At 46.6% G+C, this 5,000-nt stretch overlaps 11 non-coding genes and 12 pseudogenes across 11 annotated transcripts; all 23 read right to left on the bottom strand.

The window, feature by feature from the left end:
* Nucleotides 1-176: 176 nt before the first annotated feature.
* Nucleotides 177-295, bottom strand: LOC142114292 (5S ribosomal RNA). The gene has a single exon (XR_012681786.1). It is a non-coding gene; the product is annotated as a 5S ribosomal RNA (ribosomal RNA).
* An 81-nt stretch (nt 296-376) lies between these two features.
* LOC142114348 (5S ribosomal RNA) lies at nt 377-495 on the bottom strand. The gene has a single exon (XR_012681837.1). It is a non-coding gene; the product is annotated as a 5S ribosomal RNA (ribosomal RNA).
* Nucleotides 496-575: 80 nt separating this feature from the next.
* On the bottom strand, nt 576-694 carry LOC142114590 (5S ribosomal RNA). The gene has a single exon (XR_012681896.1). It is a non-coding gene; the product is annotated as a 5S ribosomal RNA (ribosomal RNA).
* An 82-nt stretch (nt 695-776) lies between these two features.
* LOC142114316 (5S ribosomal RNA) lies at nt 777-895 on the bottom strand. The gene has a single exon (XR_012681808.1). It is a non-coding gene; the product is annotated as a 5S ribosomal RNA (ribosomal RNA).
* An 81-nt stretch (nt 896-976) lies between these two features.
* LOC142114557 (5S ribosomal RNA) lies at nt 977-1,095 on the bottom strand (annotated as a pseudogene).
* An 81-nt stretch (nt 1,096-1,176) lies between these two features.
* On the bottom strand, nt 1,177-1,295 carry LOC142114442 (5S ribosomal RNA; annotated as a pseudogene).
* An 80-nt stretch (nt 1,296-1,375) lies between these two features.
* On the bottom strand, nt 1,376-1,494 carry LOC142114578 (5S ribosomal RNA). The gene has a single exon (XR_012681895.1). It is a non-coding gene; the product is annotated as a 5S ribosomal RNA (ribosomal RNA).
* Nucleotides 1,495-1,576: 82 nt separating this feature from the next.
* LOC142114625 (5S ribosomal RNA) lies at nt 1,577-1,694 on the bottom strand (annotated as a pseudogene).
* A 239-nt stretch (nt 1,695-1,933) lies between these two features.
* LOC142114368 (5S ribosomal RNA) lies at nt 1,934-2,052 on the bottom strand. The gene has a single exon (XR_012681856.1). It is a non-coding gene; the product is annotated as a 5S ribosomal RNA (ribosomal RNA).
* Nucleotides 2,053-2,133: 81 nt separating this feature from the next.
* LOC142114559 (5S ribosomal RNA) lies at nt 2,134-2,252 on the bottom strand (annotated as a pseudogene).
* An 80-nt stretch (nt 2,253-2,332) lies between these two features.
* On the bottom strand, nt 2,333-2,451 carry LOC142114327 (5S ribosomal RNA). The gene has a single exon (XR_012681818.1). It is a non-coding gene; the product is annotated as a 5S ribosomal RNA (ribosomal RNA).
* A 272-nt stretch (nt 2,452-2,723) lies between these two features.
* LOC142114082 (5S ribosomal RNA) lies at nt 2,724-2,842 on the bottom strand (annotated as a pseudogene).
* An 80-nt stretch (nt 2,843-2,922) lies between these two features.
* LOC142114405 (5S ribosomal RNA) lies at nt 2,923-3,041 on the bottom strand. Its single transcript, XR_012681878.1, has one exon. It is a non-coding gene; the product is annotated as a 5S ribosomal RNA (ribosomal RNA).
* Nucleotides 3,042-3,122: 81 nt separating this feature from the next.
* Nucleotides 3,123-3,241, bottom strand: LOC142114388 (5S ribosomal RNA). Its single transcript, XR_012681874.1, has one exon. It is a non-coding gene; the product is annotated as a 5S ribosomal RNA (ribosomal RNA).
* Nucleotides 3,242-3,321: 80 nt separating this feature from the next.
* On the bottom strand, nt 3,322-3,440 carry LOC142114566 (5S ribosomal RNA). The gene has a single exon (XR_012681894.1). It is a non-coding gene; the product is annotated as a 5S ribosomal RNA (ribosomal RNA).
* Nucleotides 3,441-3,522: 82 nt separating this feature from the next.
* On the bottom strand, nt 3,523-3,641 carry LOC142114576 (5S ribosomal RNA; annotated as a pseudogene).
* A 79-nt stretch (nt 3,642-3,720) lies between these two features.
* LOC142114460 (5S ribosomal RNA) lies at nt 3,721-3,839 on the bottom strand (annotated as a pseudogene).
* An 82-nt stretch (nt 3,840-3,921) lies between these two features.
* LOC142114315 (5S ribosomal RNA) lies at nt 3,922-4,040 on the bottom strand. The gene has a single exon (XR_012681807.1). It is a non-coding gene; the product is annotated as a 5S ribosomal RNA (ribosomal RNA).
* An 81-nt stretch (nt 4,041-4,121) lies between these two features.
* LOC142114531 (5S ribosomal RNA) lies at nt 4,122-4,240 on the bottom strand (annotated as a pseudogene).
* An 81-nt stretch (nt 4,241-4,321) lies between these two features.
* Nucleotides 4,322-4,440, bottom strand: LOC142114536 (5S ribosomal RNA; annotated as a pseudogene).
* A 79-nt stretch (nt 4,441-4,519) lies between these two features.
* Nucleotides 4,520-4,638, bottom strand: LOC142114533 (5S ribosomal RNA; annotated as a pseudogene).
* Nucleotides 4,639-4,719: 81 nt separating this feature from the next.
* On the bottom strand, nt 4,720-4,838 carry LOC142114111 (5S ribosomal RNA; annotated as a pseudogene).
* Nucleotides 4,839-4,918: 80 nt separating this feature from the next.
* The window catches only part of LOC142114416 (5S ribosomal RNA), a 119-nt pseudogene continuing 37 nt past the window's right edge, over nt 4,919-5,000 (bottom strand).

The raw sequence follows: 5,000 nt of genomic DNA, 5'->3' as shown, positions 1-5,000 counted from the left end.
TGGTATTCCCAGGTGGTCTCGCATCCAAGTACTAACCAGGCCCGGCTCTGCTTAGCTTCCAAGATCAGGCTTGTTTAGGGTGGTGTGGCTGTAGGTTTTGGTTTCCTATTGACCTACATCTCTTATAATCTCAAAACCAGCATTGAAGGAAGCCGGAACAAGAGAGAAAAAAAAAAGGCCTACAGCACCTGGTATTCCCAGGTGGTCTCCCATCCAAGTACTAACCAGGCCCGTCCCTGCTTAGCTTCCAAGATCAGACAAGATTGGGCTTGTTCAGGGTGGTGTGGCTGTAGGTATTGTTTTCCTATTGACCTACATCTCTTATACATCTAGAAAACAGCATTGAAGGAAGCCGGAACAAGAGAGAAGAAAAAAAGGCCTACAGCACCTGGTATTCCCAGGTGGTCTCCCATTCAAGTACTAACCAGGCCCGGCTCTGCTTAGCTTCCAAGATCAGATGAGATTGGGCTTGTTCAGGGTGGTGTGGCTGTAAGTATTGGTTTCCTATTGACCTACATCTCTTATACATCTCAAAACCAGCATTGAAGGAGGCCGGAACAAGAGAGAAAAAAAAAAGCCTACAGCACCTGGTATTTCCAGGTGGTCTCCCATCCAAGTACTAACCAGGCCCAGCCCTGCTTAGCTTCCAAGATCAGATGAGATTGGGCTTGTTCAGGGTGGTGTGGCTGTAGGTATTGTTTTCCTATATACCTACATCTCTTATACATCTAAAAACAAGCATTGAAGGAGGCCGGAACAAGAGAGAAAAAAAAAAGGGCCTACAGCACCTGGTATTCCCAGGTGGTCTCGCATCCAAGTACTAACCAGGCCCAGCCCTGCTTAGCTTCCAAGATCAGACGAGATTGGGCTTGTTCAGGGTGGTGTGGCTGTAGGTATTGTTTTCCTATTGACCTACATCTCTTATGCATCTAAAAACAAGCATTGAAGGTAGCCGGAACAAGAGAGAAAAAAAAAAGGCCTACAGCACCTGGTATTCCCACGGGGTCTCCCATCCAAGTACTAACCAGGCACGGCCCTGCTTAGCTTCGAAGATCAGATGAGATTGGGCTTGTTCAGGGTGGTGTGGCTGTAGGTATTGTTTTCCTATTGACCTACATCTCTTATACATCTAGAAACCAGCAATGAAGGAAGCCGGTACAAGAGAGAAGAAAAAAAGGCCTACAGCACCTGGTATTCCCAGGTGGTCTCCCATCCAAGTACTAACCAGGCCTGGCTCTGCTTAGCTTCCAAGATCAGACGAGATTGGGCTTGTTCAGGGTGGTGTGGCTGTAGGTATTGGTTTCCTATTGACCTACATCTCTTATACATCTCAAAACCAGCATTGAAGGAGGCCGGAACAAGAGAGAAAAAAAAAAGCCTACAGCACCTGGTATTTCCAGGTGGTCTCCCATCCAAGTACTAACCAGGCCCAGCCCTGCTTAGCTTCCAAGATCAGATGAGATTGGGCTTGTTCAGGGTGGTGTGGCTGTAGGTAATGTTTGCCTATTGACCTACATCTCTTATACATCTAAAAACAAGCATTGAAGGAAGCCGGAACAAGAGAGAAAAAAAAAGAGGCCTACAGCACCTGGTATTCCCAGGGGTCTCCCATCCAAGTACTAACCAGGCCCGGCCCTGCTTAGCTTGCAAGATCAGACGAGATTGGGCTTGTCCAGGGTGGTGTAGCTGTAGGTATTGGTTTCCTAATGACCTACATCACTTATACATTTTAAAACCAGCATTGAAGGAAGCCAGAACAAGAGAGAAAAAAAAAAGTACTAACCAGGCCTGGACCTGCTTAGCTTTCAAGATCAGACGAGATTGGGCTTGTTCAGGGTGGTGTGGCTGTAGGTATTGGTTTCTTATTGACCTACATCTCTTATACATATCAAAACCAGTATTGAAGGAGGCCGGAACAAGAGAGAAAAATAAAGGCCTACAGCACCTGGTATTCCCAGGTGGTCTCCCATCCAAGTACTAACCAGGCCCATCCCTGCTTAGCTTCCAAGATCAGACAAGATTGGGCTTGTTCAGGGTGGTGTGGCTGTAGTTATTGTTTTCCTATTGACCTACATCTCTTATACATCTAGAAACCAGCATTGAAGGAAGCCGGAACAAGAGAGAAGAAAAAAAGGCCTACAGCACCTGGTATTCCCAGGTGGTCTCCCATCCAAGTATTAACCAGGCCCGGCTCTGCTTAGCTTCCAAGATCAGACGAGATTGGGCTTGTTCAGGGTGGTGTGGCTGTAGTTATTGGTTTCCTATTGACCTATATCTCTTATACATCTCAAAACCAGCATTAAAGGAGGCCGGAACAAGAGAGAAAAAAAAAAGCCTACAGCACCTGGTATTTCCAGGTGGTCTCCCATCCAAGTACTAACCAGGCCCAGCCCTGCTTAGCTTCCAAGATCAGACGAGATTGGGCTTGTTCAGGGTGGTGTTGCTGTAGGTATTGGTTTCTTATTGACCTACATCTCTTATACATCTCAAAACCAGCATTGAAGGAAGTCGGAACAAGAGAGAAAAAAAAAAGGGCCTACAGCACCTGGTATCCCCAGGTGGTCTCGCATCCAAGTACTAACCAGGCCCGGCTCTGCTTAGCTTCCAAGATCAGGCTTGTTTAGGGTGGTGTGGCTGTAGGTATTGGTTTCCTATTGACCTACATCTCTTATACATCTAAAAACCAGCATTGAAGGAAGCCGGAACAAGAGAGAAAAAAAAAAAGCCTACAGCACCTGGTATTCCCAGGTGGTCTCCCATCCAAGTACTAACCAGGCCTGGCCCTGCTTAGCCTCCAAGATCAAACGAGATTGGGCTTGTTTAGAAATGTGTAGCTGTAGGTTTTGGTTTCCTATTGACCTACATCTCTTATAATCTCAAAACCAGCATTGAAGGAAGCCGGAACAAGAGAGAAAAAAAAAAGGCCTACAGCACCTGGTATTCCCAGGTGGTCTCCCATCCAAGTACTAACCAGGCCCGTCCCTGCTTAGCTTCCAAGATCAGACGAGATTGGGCTTGTTCAGGGTGGTGTGGCTGTAGGTATTGTTTTCCTATTGACCTACATCTCTTATACATCTAGAAAACAGCATTGAAGGAAGCCGGAACAAGAGAGAAGAAAAAAAGGCCTACAGCACCTGGTATTCCCAGGTGGTCTCCCATTCAAGTACTAACCAGGCCCGGCTCTGCTTAGCTTCCAAGATCAGACGAGATTGGGCTTGTTCAGGGTGGTGTGGCTGTAAGTATTGGTTTCCTATTGACCTACATCTCTTATACATCTCAAAACCAGCATTGAAGGAGGCCGGAACAAGAGAGAAAAAAAAAAGCCTACAGCACCTGGTATTTCCAGGTGGTCTCCCATCCAAGTACTAACCAGGCCCAGCCCTGCTTAGCTTCCAAGATCAGATGAGATTGGGCTTGTTCAGGGTGGTGTGGCTGTAGGTATTGTTTTCCTATATACCTACATCTCTTATACATCTAAAAACAAGCATTGAAGGAAGCCGGAACAAGAGAGAAAAAAAAAAAGGCCTACAGCACCTGGTATTCCCAGGTGGTCTCCCATCCAAGTACTAACCAGGCCCGGACCTGCTTAGCTTTCAAAATCAGACGAGATTGGGCTTGTTCAGGGTGGTGTGGCTGTAGGTATTGGTTTCCTATTGACCTACATCTCTTATACATCTCAAAACCAGCATTGAAGGAGGCCGGAACAAGAGAGAAAAAAAAAGCCTACAGCATCTGGTATTTCCAGGTGGTCTCCCATCCAAGTACTAACCAGGCCCAGCCCTGCTTAGCTTCCAAGATCAGACGAGATTGGGCTTGTTCAGGGTGGTGTGGCTGTAGGTATTGTTTTCATATTGACCTACATCTCTTATGCATCTAAAAACAAGCATTGAAGGAAGCCGGAACAAGAGAGAAAGAAAAAAGGGCCTACAGCACCTGGTATTCCCAGGTGGTCTCGCATCCAAGTACTAACCAGGCCCAGCCCTGCTTAGCTTCCAAGATCAGACGAGATTGGGCTTGTTCAGGGTGGTGTGGCTGTAGGTATTGTTTTCCTATTGACCTACATCTCTTATGCATCTAAAAACAAGCATTGAAGGTAGCCGGAACAAGAGAGAAAAAAAAAAGGCCTACAGCACCTGGTATTCCCAGGGGGTCTCCCATCCAAGTACTAACCAGGCACGGCCCTGCTTAGCTTCGAAGATCAGATGAGATTGGGCTTGTTCAGGGTGGTGTGGCTGTAGGTATTGTTTTCCTATTGACCTACATCTCTTATACATCTAGAAACCAGCATTGAAGGAAGCCGGTACAAGAGAGAAGAAAAAAAGGCCTACAGCACCTGGTATTCCCAGGTGGTCTCCCATCCAAGTACTAACCAGGCCCGGCTCTGCTTAGCTTCCAAGATCAAACGAGATTGGGCTTGTTCAGAGATGTGTAGCTGTAGGTATTGGTTTTGCATTGACCTACATCTCTTATAATCTCAAAACCAGCATTGAAGGAAGCCGGAACAAGAGAGAAAGAAAAAGGCCTACAGCACCTGGTATTCCCAGGTGGTCTCCCATCCAAGTTCTAACCAGGCCTGGCCCTGCTTAGCTTCCAAGATCAGATGAGATTGGGCTTGTTCAGGGTGGTGTGGCTGTAGGTATTTTTTTCCTATTGACCTACATCTCTTATACATCTAGAAACCAGCATTGAAGGAAGCCGGAACAAGAGAGAAAAAAAAAAAGCCTACAGCACCTGGTATTCCCAGGTGGTCTCCCATCCAAGTACTAACCAGGTCTGGCCCTGCTTAGCCTCCAAGATCAAACGAGATTGGGCTTGTTTAGAAATGTGTAGCTGTAGGTTTTGGTTTCCTATTGACCTACATCTCTTATAATCTCAAAACCAGCATTGAAGGAAGCCAGAACAAGAGAGAAAAAAAAAAGGCCTACAGCACCTGGTATTCCCAGGTGGTCTCCCATCCAAGTACTAACCAGGCCCGTCCCTGCTTAGCTTCCAAGATCAGA

The sequence above is a fragment of the Mixophyes fleayi genome, unplaced genomic scaffold (genome assembly GCF_038048845.1).
Source record: "Mixophyes fleayi isolate aMixFle1 unplaced genomic scaffold, aMixFle1.hap1 Scaffold_145, whole genome shotgun sequence".
Lineage (NCBI taxonomy): Eukaryota > Metazoa > Chordata > Amphibia > Anura > Limnodynastidae > Mixophyes > Mixophyes fleayi.
The sequence above is the reverse complement of the archived record's forward strand: the minus strand, read 5'-3'. Positions and strand labels throughout refer to the sequence as shown.